At 41.8% G+C, this 15,729-nt stretch overlaps 1 protein-coding gene across 5 annotated transcripts in view; it reads right to left on the minus strand.

Annotated features, from left to right (window-relative positions):
- Nucleotides 1–15,729, minus strand: part of TENM4 (teneurin transmembrane protein 4) — a 1,563,960-nt gene that overhangs the window by 537,718 nt on the left and 1,010,513 nt on the right. For 2 of the 5 annotated variants that reach the window (XM_032099029.1, XM_032099033.1), the window contains exon 2: nucleotides 12,122–12,229. The exons of the other annotated variants lie outside the window; for them this stretch is intronic. The gene's annotated coding sequence lies outside the window, so the exon portion shown is untranslated. The remainder of the gene's footprint in view (nucleotides 1–12,121; nucleotides 12,230–15,729) is intronic. 5 annotated transcript variants of the gene reach the window in all.

Raw genomic sequence — 15,729 nt, forward strand, 5'->3', positions numbered from 1 at the left:
AGCTGTCCAATATAATTGTATAAGAAATTTTAAAGGTACTACGAAGTGGCTAACACAGATGTTCTTTTAGAGAGTTTTGCCATTAGGATCACATCAACAATATTCAAATCACTTTCAAAAGCCATTTGAGAACCAGACCACACCTCATATTTGAGATCAATACAGAGAGACCTTCACAGATACTTTCTCAGTATCCAAGGGTTTGGATTCTATTTCAGATATTCTCTACTGCACTTGGGCCACAATGAAATGCTACAGAAAGTTGTGATGCCACCCTCCCAGATGTTCAAGCAGCAGCCTGGCTGATACAGCTCATAAATTCAGAGTACAGGGTGGCTGGAAATGCTGCTTTCATCTGTCCAGTGTGAATGTCACAATGAATGGGCATATGGTTAAAAAAATCACAGACTGTTCTAACCTGTACCTGCAATTGGATGCAGGAGAAAATATGCCTTTCTGTTTTTAAAGAATTATTTGTGCTACAGAAGTCATATGCCAGAATTGTAGCAGTTGTAACTGATTTTATATAAGCAAATTCTGCCAGATATAAAAGAATACGGTTGTTCCATGGCTAGGAAACACAACCTTTGTGAATTCAATCAACATGTTTTTAAACATTTAGTGACATTAAAAAGAAAGTGCCTAGCTTTAGGGTATATGAAGTATTGCAACCCCATAAAGTTTAAGCACTGGCAGGGAAAAAGAGTAATTGCTAGACCAAACAGCTCAGCAGCTGGTTTAGTTGTGTTCATCAGCTAGTGGTGATGGGCATGATCCTACCCTGCATCCTTGCAGCTGCAAGAAGAGATGGCTTGTAACACAAGGGTACTGGAACTACAGAATGATCAAAAATGAAGAGAGATTGGATATTAGGAAAGCTCTTTTCACCAAAATGGTGGTCAAGCATTGGAACAGGCTGCTCAGGGAAGTGGTGGAAACACAAGCATGAAGTTGTGGGACATGGTTTAGGGACATGGTTTAGTGATAGACTTGGCAGTGCTGGGTTAATGCTTGGACTTGGTGATCTTAGAAGTCTTTTCCAAGCCTCAAGATTCCATGATTTTCTGATCCTGATATGTGCTGCAATGTTTTCTGCACAACATTGCATCAGTAATGAAGATGCTAGATTGCAGCAAGATATCCCCCTGTAATAATCCTGCAGCTCTCTGCAATTTAACTTGGTGAATGAGCAGCTCTCCTCTTTTTATCATCAGATGATGAGTGACGTCTGTCTGAGCAAAGAGTCCATGTTTTCAGATCGACCATGTACCTGCTGAGATCAAACAGCAGTCACCTTTCAGATGTAACATCATATATCCAGAGACACTGCTGCTATGACAGAAATGACTCGTGACTCTAATGATGAGGGATTTGCATTCATCCAGCAGGAGGTGAAAGACGACACCTCCTCACTATATGCTAGCATTTCTGCAATCCAGCAGCCCATGGGGAACCCTCCAGCTCCATGCTTCACAAATGCCTACCAAGACATAAGTTGCCCATTAATGAGCCTACATTGTCCAGTACAGAGGACAGTTTCATGTTCTTCTCAATGTGTAAAACTGAGGCCAAAGTCCATACAGCAACTACTCTGAACCACTCTCTTGTGAGTTCTATGGTGTCTCAGCAGTGAGGAATTCAGATTATTGCTACTCAAGGTATCTAAATCCCAACTCATCCTATCCGCTGAACGAAGAAAAGAAACTGTGACATACAAATTAAACATGGATAGTAAGCTCTCTGATCTCACTGCAGTGAGTAAAGTTTAAATGATTTTAAATCACTTCTTGATTTGTGAGCAAGAATTAGTATATTCCTGTTTAAGCTATAAAAAAAAATTCAAAACCAGAACTAAATGCAACAGCTAGCCACACCACTCTTAAATGCTGTTTCATATGGGTCATCTTTAACTCTAAAAAAGTCAGGCCATTTGGAAAAATGTATTAAATTCTCTATATATTAGAATCAAATATCATAGAATCATAGAATGGTTTAGGGTGGAAAGGACATTAAAGAACATCTAGTTCCAACCCCACAGTCATGGGCAGGGACACCTTCCACTAGACCAGGTTGCTCAAAGCCCCACCTAACGTGACCTTGAACACATCCAGAGATGCGGCTGCCAGAGGTTCACTGGGCAACCTTTACCAGTGCCTCACCACCCTGTCAATAAAGAATTTCTTCCTAATATCTAATCTAAACCTACACTCCTTAAGCTTAAAACCAATATCCCTTTTACTGTCACTCCATGCCTGTGTCAAAGGACCCTCTCTAGCTCCCTTGCAGCCCCTTAATGTACTGGAATGTGGTATAAAGTCTCTGTGAAGCCTTCTTTTCTCCAGGCTGAACAGCCTCAACTCTCAGCCTGTCTACATATAATAGACTCCAGTGGTTAAGCTAGAGACACACCGGAAATCAGTTGCATGCAGTGTCTCACACATAGGGACAATATTCTCACCTACCTAAAAACAGCAATTAAAATGCCCAGACACGTAAATAAATGTTTTTTCTTAATCCTATTAAAATTCACCCATTACTAGGAATGCATTCTGTTAAATGCACGGTTTGCCCTAAGTGTTATGCTATTGCATTTTACCTGGAATACTTAATTGTTTCCCAAGAATAGCAAATGGTTAACAGATCTCCAAACTGGAGCTGTGGAGCTGGTTACTGTAAACTTCACTGCAGTTCTCTGCCTGTATTTACACCAAGTGAAAAACTGACTTTGAGGGCAAAAAAAAAAAAAAAAAATAGGAAAATACAAAATACATGCACAGGAGAAGCAGATAAGCTTTATACATCCTAAAAGGCAAATGTGGAACTAGTGCTACAAAGAAGCAGCTGTCTGCAGCAGGAGAGTGCAAAGTACCTCAGAGGTGTCAAAATACGCAGGTAGAGAGATACAGCTTCCTCAGGTTAATGGTCTGATAATATCACTGCTGAGACCTGGAAAGCCATTGCCTCAACATCCATTTCTGGCAATGTTGATATAAACTCTGCAGGAGTAGGGCTAGGGGCAAATTCTGGGGCTTCACCTGCCAGGCTGATGAAAGAAGGAAAATCTATTTCAGTGCTTAAAAGACAGAGTGGCTTTTGGTGCAGAAGGTCAGACAGATACACGGGTAAGTTGCTGTATAGGAGTAGTCTCAAAAAGGGCTACTGAAATGAAAAGCAGATAAGGGCCTGGAACAAGATCCTACAGTCTATTAATGCCCTGGGATAGTGTAAGAGAGACACATGGGAACTCAGATATAAGGAAAGTGGGGGGATTTTGTGCAGTGTTGACAACAAATATGTTTGTTCTATCGTAGGTAAAAAACCCCTTGGAACAAAAAACTCTTGCAAGTTGATATGGGAAGAAAAGTCTGCTTGTGGTGAATACAATGGGGAATTTGTTCATGTCAATGCAGACAAACCCATCACTTGAAAACTGAAGTCATTGTTTTGACCCTGTTCCCTCCCTGTTATCGAGTCAACTCAACTGGGCATTTAATCCCCCCAGGACTAAGGAAATCCATCTTTCTCCTCTCTTGTGAAAAAATGAAAACTGACTGCTCTGGGTGTATTTCCAGCAGACTTAGGCCCAGCAGGTGGTGGATGTGTGTGGCATCCTGCTCATGGCTGACTGCATTTTGCAAGTGTTGCTATCAGTGCGAACAAGAAAGCTGCTCCACACATGGTTCTCCACCAGTGTTTTCTTTATTTCAGACTAAATCTGTAGCTGGAAATGGAATTTGTAAGTTATTCTCTACATAATTTAGGATGCAGTCATTTCTATAGAGCCTTCTGGTACAAAAAACCTCTCAGGTCATAGGCTACAATGAAACACCAAGACTGCAAAGCAAAATTAGTCAAAAATTACCATCTCAAGAAAGGAGGAAAATGAGCACTCTATTCTCATTCTCAGTAAACAATCTGCCTCCATGAAAATTTCAGGTGAACACTCCAGGAAGACGACAAGGATGGGCTCTTAATCTGCTGAGACCCCAAACCAGCACAGAGATCAACAGCAAAAGCATGAGAAACATCTGGCTGAAATGACTCCTTGGGCTAAAGATCATATGCAGGATGAAGTTTGCTGTTGGAGCTGGGCTTTTCTGGGTTACAAGGACAGGAACGACATTCTGGATTGAGACAGTGTTCTAGGACAAGTATCCAAGGTCCTATTCCAATTTTAGTACCAGCATAACATGGGCTCCCTTTGATATAATATGAGCATTCTCAGTTCTCTATCTCTGAGAACACAGGAAATGAGTTCGGAGTTAAATAATTTTCAGGGTTAAAGAACTTAGGCTTCTAGAAGGAAATGTCAGCTTCCAAGTGTTATCTTAAAATTAATAAAACAGTACAGGTATTCGAAAACTGGTAGAAGCAATAACCCTATCCAGACACCTTATGTTTTTTAACCATTGCAGCAAAGGAATTCATGTATTTCAAGGATGTAAAGGACTTGATCTCCCAATAACAAACTGGAGATCCTACCACAGTATCCAGCAAACCTAGCTCTAAATCTGATAGTACTCTACATCCAAGATCTTTGCATGTTGCACACAGTCCACCAGTCACATTCAACCCCTGTGAGATAACATCATGTCCAAAGAGTCTTTCCAGTCTGGTCTGTAAAAAGTCTCCCCTGTAATAATAAGGTGCTAAGCATTGCATAAAATATTTCTGGAAGGGCAGATCTGCCAGAACCTTGCTTCACCACAGGAGTCCTCTGTCTTGAATGATGTCAGGAGGACATCATTCAGTCAGGAATAACTACACTAGATATTTATTGTCTTGTGGTCATTATCCTTAATGAACCATCCAGAAGAAGATGGGGGTCAAAAACAAGATGAAAAGTAAGTGATATTGGTTTCAGGGCAGCAGGGAACAGAACTCCAGGCAAGCAGGAGGTCAGAACCTGGGTACGTGGTGCATGGGTGATGGGCTCAGAATGGAAAATTAAGGATGTAATGTAGCTATGAAAGAACAGGCAGCCAGAAGAATGAACTTCCAGAGAAAAACAGCTGCTGAATGAAGTGATCTCACAAGGTGTACTAGTGGCAGCGTTTGGGAAATAAAGAGGCAGTAAAGCCTCTGAATTTACATGGTGGGAAAACAGAGACCTTGGAGAATGAAAGGTGTGGGAATAAATTTTAAGCAAATGTGCAAACAGTAATGGATAATAATAGCACTCAGATGTTATGTAAGAGCTTGTGTGTTTGCTGAAGGAATAACAAACTTCAGGCTCAGTAAAAGAAAATGGGCGGGTTTAAGTGGGAAAGTTTGTGTACAAAGTAACAGCAGGCTTTTTCAGCACAGACTACATTTACATCCTATACAAAGATATCATAGAACCACAGAATGGTTGGTATTGGAAGGGATCTTAAAGATCATTCCATTCCAACCCTCTTGCCAAGAACACTTTCCACTAGACCAGGTTGCTCAGGTTCCCATTCAACCTGACCTTGAAAACTTCCAGGGGCGGGGCAGTCACAACTTCCATGGGGAACCTATGCCAGTGCCTCACCACCCTCATAGAGAAGAGTTTCTTCCTAATATCTAATCTGAACCTACCTTCTTTCTGTTTTAAGCCATTATTCCTTATCCTATCTGTACAAAAATATATACCTCAAAATCATGCTTGTCCAGGAATACCAAACAATCATGCAGTTTAGGTGGTGAAAGCTTTACAAGAAACAAGCCCAGGGACAAGGGCAGCTTCTGTTTACATCAGTGCTGGCACTCAAGTCCTGAGGAAGGACCAGAGCTCCAAAGATGCTGCCTGAGGTAGAGTACATCAAGGACACAGCATTATCCATTCTTGTCTTATTGCCCAGAAACACACTCATCTTTCATAATCAGCAAGACAGCAGCAAAACTGTCTGGCATAGCAGTGTGTTTTCATTTTTCTTCATTTAATTGTGCTCTGTCCCACGGAACGGATCAACAAGCAAACAACAACATGGAAAAAAGAAACCAAGAGCTCGTCAGCAGGTCTGACTGGGGAGATTTACTTCTTGAGAGCTGGGCACAGAGCCAGATCCACCTGATGGTGGGACTTGCTAAGGGACATGGAGGCAGTGCTAGGTTTTGTAAGTAATTCTGAGAGAAGGGGCCAGAAAAGCAAAATCTGAAAGAAATAATCTTTCAATTTCACATTACTGGACATAAAAGTCCACTGAAGAAACTGATTCAACTCTGAGCCGGCATTGCACAACACTTCATCCTCCACCAGAGCCTCCACAGCCAGAGATTTACAAGAACAGAGCAAGGCTAGGTTTCATATTTTTCCAACCCGGCAAAGGAACTCTGCGACTTGACTGGAATGGCTTTTCTGACACATCATTTCTTAATTCTCACTCATTCCTGCCCTCCATCCCTCCCAGAATCTCTTCTCCCCCCCCCCCCCCCCCCCCAAATCAGACTGTTCCTTGAACAGCTCAGTATTTCAATCCAATCTTAATCTGATTTCCCAAAAGGTGCTAAATCCCCTTTTCCCTCTCTCCCTGGCACGTACTATCTCTACAACAGAGACCGAACCTGTTTTCCTGCGCGCAGGCTGTTGGCACTTGCTTGGCCATTTTCTTACTGAGGCATGGACTTCTCACACTGTAAAGAACTGTTGAAGAGTGACTTGTTTCACCATTGCCTGGCTCCTTTGGTAAGATGTGTACCGATAATGGGCCATGACGGTCCATGGAGGATGGGCCACGATGGTCCGTATGAGGGCGGCGAACCTCTGCCGCCCGGCCGCCATCGCAGGTGAACGACCCTCAGCGCGGAGCTGCGCGTGCCACGGAACGCTCGCGGACACCGACGCCCCGGTGCCCACGTGGCGACCGTTGCGGTTGCCATGGTACCTAGGCCGGCGTGAAACTGCCGAGTCACTGCCGTAAAGCACCGCTCAGCCGCTATATAAGCAGGAGTGCGCGGCAGGCCCCGGCAGCGCTCACCCCTCTCCGAGAGGGAAGGGGAGCGATCTTCGCGGGACAGATTCTTGGTGGTGATTACCTTCCTTGCTTTCTGTAATTCTTTACTTTTTTCCTATTTTTCTGTGTTATTCCTTGCTCTTTTCTTTGATGGTCAATAAAAGTGAATTATCATTTTTATTGCCAACATTTGACCTTGTTTGTGTCTAATCTCTCTGGATGTTCGTAGCCATTCTCCCCCACTCTCCCCCCTTGTGTTCGCATCTTAAGACACATATGCAGATAGAGACACACACATCTGCAGGATGCAAGAAAAAATTGTTCTCTGTGGTTAAACTCATGCATTTGGCAAGACAGAAAGAAGGAGAGAGAACGGTGTTTCCTTGTCATGGATTTCTCCAAAAGCCGTGGTAATCCTCCGGCAAAGCTCTATGACAACAGATAAAACTCTGCCACCCCCAGAAAGATTCCAGGGGCTGGACCCCAGTGCCAATCACATTTACAAGAGGCAATGGAGGCAACCAGGAGCAGTAACATAGTTTATGCATACATCATCCTGAGATAAGAAACCATAATACCACAGCTGAGTAATACCCAGCCTGCCTATTGCACTTGTCTTCCATGAATGTCAGGGACCTTAAGAAGGTTTTAAGTACGGTTAGCACCATATTAAATATTGATCAGCTGGTTCATGCTGGAGTGAAGTGACTTCAGCAAGATCATGCAGCAGTGGCAAAACCCTGTGGAACAGACAGCATTAAGAAAAACATCCCACTCAGAAATCACCACATCACCTTGTTGACATCAACAACTGCATTTTTTTTGCAATGCTTTTGTTCACAACATACGTGTGAGACACAAGGGATACTTGGAGGTCCTCTTGCTCATTCCACAACACATACAGAGTTATCTGAAGACACTGGATGCAATGCAATGAGACACCATTTTTTATTTCACTAGACTTGGATGGGGTATTCATTCCTCAGGCTGAGAATGGAGAATGGGGAATGAGGAAGGTGTGCCCATCTCACTGAAGAAGCTCAAGTAAGAAGAAAGCAAGTTGGACGTTCTGAAAAAGCACGAACATGTTGTTTTTATCTAACATAGCAAATCCCATCTACTCTTCTCCAGTTTTACCCAACTGCCAACTGACTCTACTATGTTTCTTGTTGGTGTTATTCCTTCTGTGAAGATTTTTATCCTCTCTGTCCTTCAGACTAGATTCCTTCATTGTACTCATTTTAGGCCTAAACCCAAAATTTGCCCAGAAACTTCATCTGAACCTGAAGCCTAATGATCACCTTCCTTTGCAATATTTTATGTATCTGTCAAGATAAACCATAGGCAGGTTTTGACGCATATTTCATGTTGCCTAGAATTATAGTCTGTGCTACAGTGACAAACAAGATCACTTACCTAATTTTAGTATTGCTGAAAAGTTATGATTTGATGATAACTTCTAGATTTATTGTAAGGCAGGGCACTCTCATATGAGCAAGTCTCAATTTTAGCAAAAAATTATTTTTTCCATGCAACAAGTCCTTGCTATCCATCAGGGTGTACTTCAGGATCTGCCAGTGTATTTAGACATACTCCGTTGTTTGGCACAGTAGGGGATGAAAACACTATTTCAGGATAGCTGACATTTTGTCAATGTAAGTGATTTCAGAAGGTAGCTTTGTTCTATATTTTTGATAGACTAAAGCTGAATTTTTTAAAAAATGAACAGCAAGAGACACATGGTGAATGGCGAGTTGATAACTGTGAAAAAAGCAGCATCAGCAAGTAACTGGGTCTCCAGCTTTCTAGGGGCTTCTGCTATGAAATCTGGCTTCTTGCCTCTTCCCTTCAACTTCTTCTTCTAAAGAGTGATAAAATTGTGCTACTAACTCCTGACACAAGGAGGAAGATAGAAGCTCTGTCCAGACAAGATGACAGTGCTGCAGCAAATATCTGTCTGATGTTCTTGTGGAGGAGTAGCCTAGCAGAAAACTTTCATGTGATTTTTTTCAGTTCTAGAAAAACACAGCAAAAATGACTCCATTAATTTTGCAACTTTATCATTGCAAGACATGATTCTCTGAAAACCCCCAAGAAAACAATGGTTGGTTTAACAAAGGATTTATATAAGAACAGGGATGTCTATGAGGAATACGCAGGAATTAATGCCTTAGTTCACATGGGATGAGTAAGGAACAGAAGGTGAAACAAGAAATCGAGGACCTGTCCTATGTCATTTTTGGTCCTTCTGATGGACATTTTTTCATGTCATAAATAAGCAATGGTTTGGGTTGGTAGCAACATTAAAGATCATCTAGTTTCACCCCCCCCAACCAGAGGCAGGGATACAACCTATTAGATCAGGTTGCTTAGAACCCCATCCAGCCTGGCCTTGAACACTTCCAGGGATGGGGCATCCGCAGCTTCTCTGCACCGGTATCTCACCACCCACACAGTAAATAATTTCTTCCTAATCCCTAATCTAAACCTGCTCTCTTTATGGTTAAAGCCATTCTCCTTTGTCCTATCCCTACATGCCCTTGTCAAAAGTCCCTCTCCAGCTGTCATGTAGCACCTTTAGACACTGGAAAACTCTCTAAGGTGTCCCTGGAGCCTTCTGTTTTACAGGCTGCACTGCCCCAATTCTCTCAGTCTGTCTTTGTAGAAGAGTTGCTCCAACCCTCTGATTATCTTTGTGGCCTCCTCTGAACCTGCTCTAAGAGTTCCATGTCCTTCATGTGCTGAGGACTCCGGACACATATGCTGTAGTCCAGGTGAAAGTACAATATTCATTTAGCTGTCCTGTTAGACTTGGCAGTTACAGCTGACCTAAATAAGTTCTCCCTGTATTGTCACTTGGTAGGAGAATTTCTTACTCTGTCCCCGGATTTCTCATGTAACGAGGCAGGATGCTGTCAAGACAGGTGCTGAGTTTCACCCATAGGGTGAAGACACTACAGAGGGTACACGATACATTTACAACCAGCACTGTCTGTAAAACAGGTTCCAGACAGGCTTGTGCAGGTGCGAGATGACAGTCATCATAACCAGGGTATGATCAGTCAGTTCCCCATCCTACTTAACATGTTCCAGCTGATGGCTCCATGGGTTGTCATTTTAAAAACAAGTAGAAGACCCTCATCAAACTAGTCCTTTGTACCCATCTATCCAGGGGTATCTAGAAAAATCTACTGACCTCCAGAGAGCAATTTAGGCCTAATGCTCTGATATTAAACTGGCAGGTGTGTATTAAAAGCACTCATTTAGTCTGAGGTGAATGAGAGGTCAAGTAAGGTCAAATAGTGCCTGCTCGACTTATGTCAAAAAGTTATTCTGGTAATTCTTTTGGTTGATCCTGATTTTTTCCCTGCAAATGACAGCACTGTTATTAATGTTAATTATCCTAGGCTAAGTAATGGGATCACTGCGGAAGGAAGAGCTTTGATGTGTGCAAGTAACATCTAATACGTGGTGTAATAGTGCTCTGTTACTACTCAATAAAAATATATTTCCAATGATTAAATACAGGAACTGGAACTTCAGTCCCATTAAGTTAATGGCAGAACTCCCAGTAACTACAATAGGATGAGCAGTGTTCACTTTTTATAAAAATCCACTAATTTCACAATTTTTTACATGTGAGTAAGCCAATGTCTGTGTGCCACTCCCAAAGACCATATTTACTCTTTTCTACAATTTTTGTCTTCTCTGTCCTCAGTTTTAAGAATCAGATTTCTGTCTTTGTCACTCCATCTTACCATCATTGAGCCATGCTGCTCAACAGACATGTACCATGTTACTTAAGCAACACAAACTTTGCTTCAGATTCTTAGATTGGGTCAGAAATTGCACCTGCTTCTTTGACATGATACTGTTTCAAATACAATAAATAAATAAAGCTAGTATTGACCCAGAATAAGAGCATGCACTCACGCTTTTACATCCATTTAAATAAATCTCTTCATCTTAATCTCTACAATTTAAAGACAGATGCCTTTTCTTTCCAACCAATCTTTTTTTAAGACATGTAGTTCAAAGATGTATATTTGGGACTCAAAAGATCCACACTTTTGACTGGAAAAAAAGGTCTAATTAGAAAAAAATTTGGGGGAAAAACACCTCCACAGATCCCTTTCTAGTCAAGCTGTTCTGTGACTATAAAATATTTGGAAATCCCAACTGAATGTCTCCTGCACAAGTGCAAGTTGACACTGCTGGATGCACAAGGTGCGTAACTCAGCTGGGATGTCCCTACCATTCCTTATATACTTTGGACAACCCACATGTTGACAGTAAGTCTAACGCATACCATAGATATTAGACTTACTTGACAAATCTACGCATCAGCACTGGTTTGGTAGATCTCAAGGCTCCCTAATACTTCAGTCCTATAGCACATGGATTTCCTACAGCATAGAATCATGGAATATTTTGGTTGGAAGGGATCTTAGACACTATATAATTCCAGCCTCCTTGCCCATGGGGAGGTACACCTTCCCAGCCTTGAACTCTTCCAGGGATGGGGCAGCCACAACTTCTTTGGGCAGCCTATGTCGGTGTCTCACCACCCCCACAGGAAAGAATTTTTTCCTAATATCAAATGTCATCCTGCCCTCTGTCAGTTTGAATCCTTTCCCCTCTGTGCTGTCACTTCACGCCCTTGTTCAGAAGTCCCTCTCCAGCACTCTCACAGCCCCTTTAGGTAGTGGATGATAATCCAGGTCTTCCTGGAGCCTTCTCTTCTTCAGGCTGAACAACCCTAACTCTCTCAACCTGTTTTCATATCCACCAGATATGACCAGCAATTCTGAAATGGGTGGGTTGGGTTGAGTTTCCATGTGTGCAGGCCTAAGCAAGCCTGCACAGATGAAAAATACCCCAGAGAGAAAGTTCAGCCTTGAGAAAACTTTCACATTAGTCAGCACAACTCTAAACACAGCCACATCTTTTGCTCTGTCTATAAAGCTTGCCTGACACTTTCTGTTGCATAGTGCATAAATAATGTTGTGCTTCTATTCCCTGTCTGCATTGATCCACACTGGCCTTTACAACTTCATCTTAGGTGACCCCGCCATCCGAGGTAAGACCTGTCTGTAGAAGAGCTGAAGACCCAGAGCATAAAGCAAAGTTTACTATGTTGCGACTGTCCCTGTGATCTGCCCGAGTGCCCTTGGTGAATTGCTCCCAGCTCAGGGTTTTCTTACCTGAGAGGCCCCAACAGAACTGGAATCACTTCACACAGAGTTCTTTTAATCTTCCTTCCTGCATCAATTCCTCCAAATCCTTTATCTTGCCTGAAAGGAGATTATTGTCTTGCAAAAAAAAAAAAAAAAATTAAAAAAAAATAGGGCATTTCATCTAGTATATCTTAATTGCCATAACATTTAAAGGAGGTACATTATTCCCTTAATTCAAGAGGCTAATTAATCATTTTTAATCATACAAAAAAGTCATATCCTATGGTGGTAAGCAGCCTAAAAACCCAGGAGAAGTTGGTAGGCATATGCTGGCTTGCTCTTTCTGTGGCGTGAAAAAAATGCATCAGCCTGCTGCTGGCTCCTGACTGCACATGCCAGTCTTAACTTTGGAGAAGTAATCACTTTCTCCTCGACTCATTCCTCTCTCTTTGTCCTTTGATTGCAGATTCCAGATGGGTTTGGTAGCCAGTAATTACTTTTATAACTAGAACTCACTTGCAATGCATCAGGTTAATGTTAATGGCATTCTGTACAGGCACTCATAATCTTCTCTAACTTCTCTCCCATGCCAATGTAATTGTATTTCCTTAATACTAACCAAAGAGTGATCTCTCATCTTCTTTCCTTTTTTTTTGACAGTGCGTATGTGGGAAGGAACAATTTACGTTTTTCCAGGCTCTCTTGCTCTCCTTCGCTATGTTTATTAAATCTGTATCTGTTACTTTTATGACTTAGCGCCAATGGATTTTTCTTCTAATTACAGCAATCTTATTTCAGTTTATTTAAATGCTGATTTATGTTTATGCTATCCCCTGGTATCAATTTCATTCCAACTAGATCCCAGTGTAACTTAATTACTTGTAGTCTTGTCATTCCAAACTAATGCTAATTAAAACAGTTTTATTACTGGAAGGTATTAGAGATTAACCCCTCCTCTGTTCTATAGGAAAGAAAGTAAAGTGAAGGTGAGGAAATAGAAGGTTTACAGAACCAGAGAAAAGAGTGCATAGCAATGTCCACTACATCTGTTTTGTTTGATCACACAATGTGCTGTAGTTGCCCAAGGCTCACAGCCTGGTTGTATTGCCTGGTCTGGAGATCTCTTCCTGTACTCACCCCACATTGTTTCCTCTTCTTTAACCTTGTCTGAGTGCAAGAGTTGCAGAAGATGAAGGTGCACACCTACTGGTGTCCAGCCTCTCCTCTCTTCACGTCCCCATGTCCCTCTTCCTCCCTCTCTGCCACACCTCTTCGTACCTCCTCTCAGTTCTATCTCACCTTCTCTCCATCCTCCTCTTCATCACACATCCCACTCTTTGCCATTCTCTCAAATCACACACTTGTTCACATTCAAAAAAAACTGGTTTGATCCAATCATCCTCCCTGTATGCTTAGCATGGATGGAGATCTCTGTCAGTACATTGTTCGTTGCTGTTCTATTGTGTCCAGCAGAAGATGAAGCTGAAGGACTGACCAGCCTAATCTCTTAATATATTGCAAGTGCTTTGCAACCAAAGAGAGATCAATCCTCATGAAGGTGTGTTGGGGCAAGTTTAAGTTAGATGTTAGGAAAAGCTTCTTCTCCCAGAGAGTAGCTGGGCACTGGAACAAGCTCCCCAGCGAAGTGGTCACAACACCAAGCCTGATGTTCAAGAGTTCAAGAAGCATTTGGACAATGCTTTCAGGCACAAGGTGCTTCTTGGGGCTGTCCTGTGCAGGGCCAAGAGCTGGACTCAATGATCCTTGTGGGTCCCTTCCAGGATATTCTATGACTGTTTTTTTTTCTCTGTGGATTTGAGACAATATGTGCTGAGCAATAACAGAATATATTGCTACGAATCTTCAAGCAAGCTAGAGGAGTTAGTAGGCTGGTAAAGCACCAGCTGAGTGCAATTATCTCCTGTGCAGTGCTTGTAAACTTTACCTGCCTCTTCAATGCTTCCCATAAATCCCCTTGACTGCAGCATACCACTGTGGCTTCCCAAAATCCCTCCCCATCTCAGACACAGCTTTATTTTTCTCCACCTTACTCCTAAGTTCACATTTGCAGAAATGGTAATAAACTAACTCAGTTATTTTAATAAAATCCCCAAGTCCTTACTCTTTAATACTAAAATAACTCCACATATATCTTTACAGGCTTACATATGCACATGTATGCAAATGGCCACAGTATTGTACTCAGGTGTTTGGCTTTCCAGCACAGTTTTTTGGTTGGTTGCCAGGGAACTGGAACACTTCTGATACACATGTGCAGAAGACATACTTAATTGTTTCTCCTGTGCACCCAAATTAGGAGCCAGCGAAGGCTACTGTTATTTCTGCTGATGGGAGAGTGACATCTGTGAGAACACAGAAAGCTACAGAGTGTGTCTGTCTGGGGCTAATTGATTTATAAAACTTGCCGACAGACAGATGTGAACAAACACTTCTGACAAACAACATGATTATAAATTAGCTCCTTCTTTTTATAGGAGATAGGCTAAAAACACACAGCAAGGATAAGTAATGGGTGCAGGAGAAATGCTATTTATTTTCTGCATCCAATGAAGCACAGCGATTGTACTGTTGTTTTGTGGGCTGGTTTTCTGTCGGAGTCTGGGATTAGGGGGAAAAAGAGCTGAAGAATGGAGATGATCTCTACAAACTGGGACACATATTGCAGTATCCCAGAAAAAGATGTAAATATGACGTCTCTGAGCTGTCTATATGAATTTGTGGGTTTTAGATGAAGTGGCTAGGTCTGATTTTTATTAAGTATTTCTGTGCTGTTTTACTTAATGAAATTCACTCCTACATAGACCAATCAACTTAATTTCAGGGTTTGTGCTCTAGAGGAGAAGGGAGCGTGAACTTCATTGCATTGCTTTGATAAGTAAATAAGTTGTGCAATTCCTTTGAATTGTCTTTTAAGTCAATGAACAACACAACTGGTTTCCCCAGGAGGAGGGAGAGTGTGAAGGGAGGGTTGAGCCTATCAGACAACTGAAGTCCTCTGCGTGGTTATATGGAGGCTGAGACTACTCTCTAAAATAACTAAGTTCTTTCCTCAGTGTCCCAGAAGAAGATTACAGGAAAATAAAAAATAGAAAAAATTCCCACCTCCTCATACCTACATGAAAGAAAAAGAGTTCCACATAGTATTGTCTAGATGAGAATTTTACTTCATTTTCCCATATGTAAGCAACAGGCAATAAGAAATAGAATTGAAATTAACTTGGCTCCAAGTAGCTGAAATGAAATTTTAAAAAGTGTTAAACATGACAACAGATCACGGAAATTCACAACAAAGATTATATTATCTAAAGTCATTGGTAAAGCAAGTGGAGAAATTTAAAATAAAGGTAAATAGGAATCTTGTTATCATACCTCAAGCTCCCAACATCCCTATCTGCCCCTCTCTGGGTCCTGCCGGTCCCGTTACCAAGCATGAGGCAGCAACAATAAGGAATAGTAGAGAAGAGTATGCTGTGTATGCCTGTATTTTATAAAGAGGGAAAGCTTGCCATCCATCATCACAGTTCCAGAGGGAGAGGCAATCCTGAATCTTTCCTCTACAATGCTTTCCACCACAATGCAAAGAAATCTCAGTGAGAGAGAGAGCACACGAGTGC

Source organism: Corvus moneduloides, chromosome 2 (assembly GCF_009650955.1).
Source record: "Corvus moneduloides isolate bCorMon1 chromosome 2, bCorMon1.pri, whole genome shotgun sequence".
In the NCBI taxonomy this organism is placed as follows: Eukaryota; Metazoa; Chordata; class Aves; order Passeriformes; family Corvidae; genus Corvus; species Corvus moneduloides.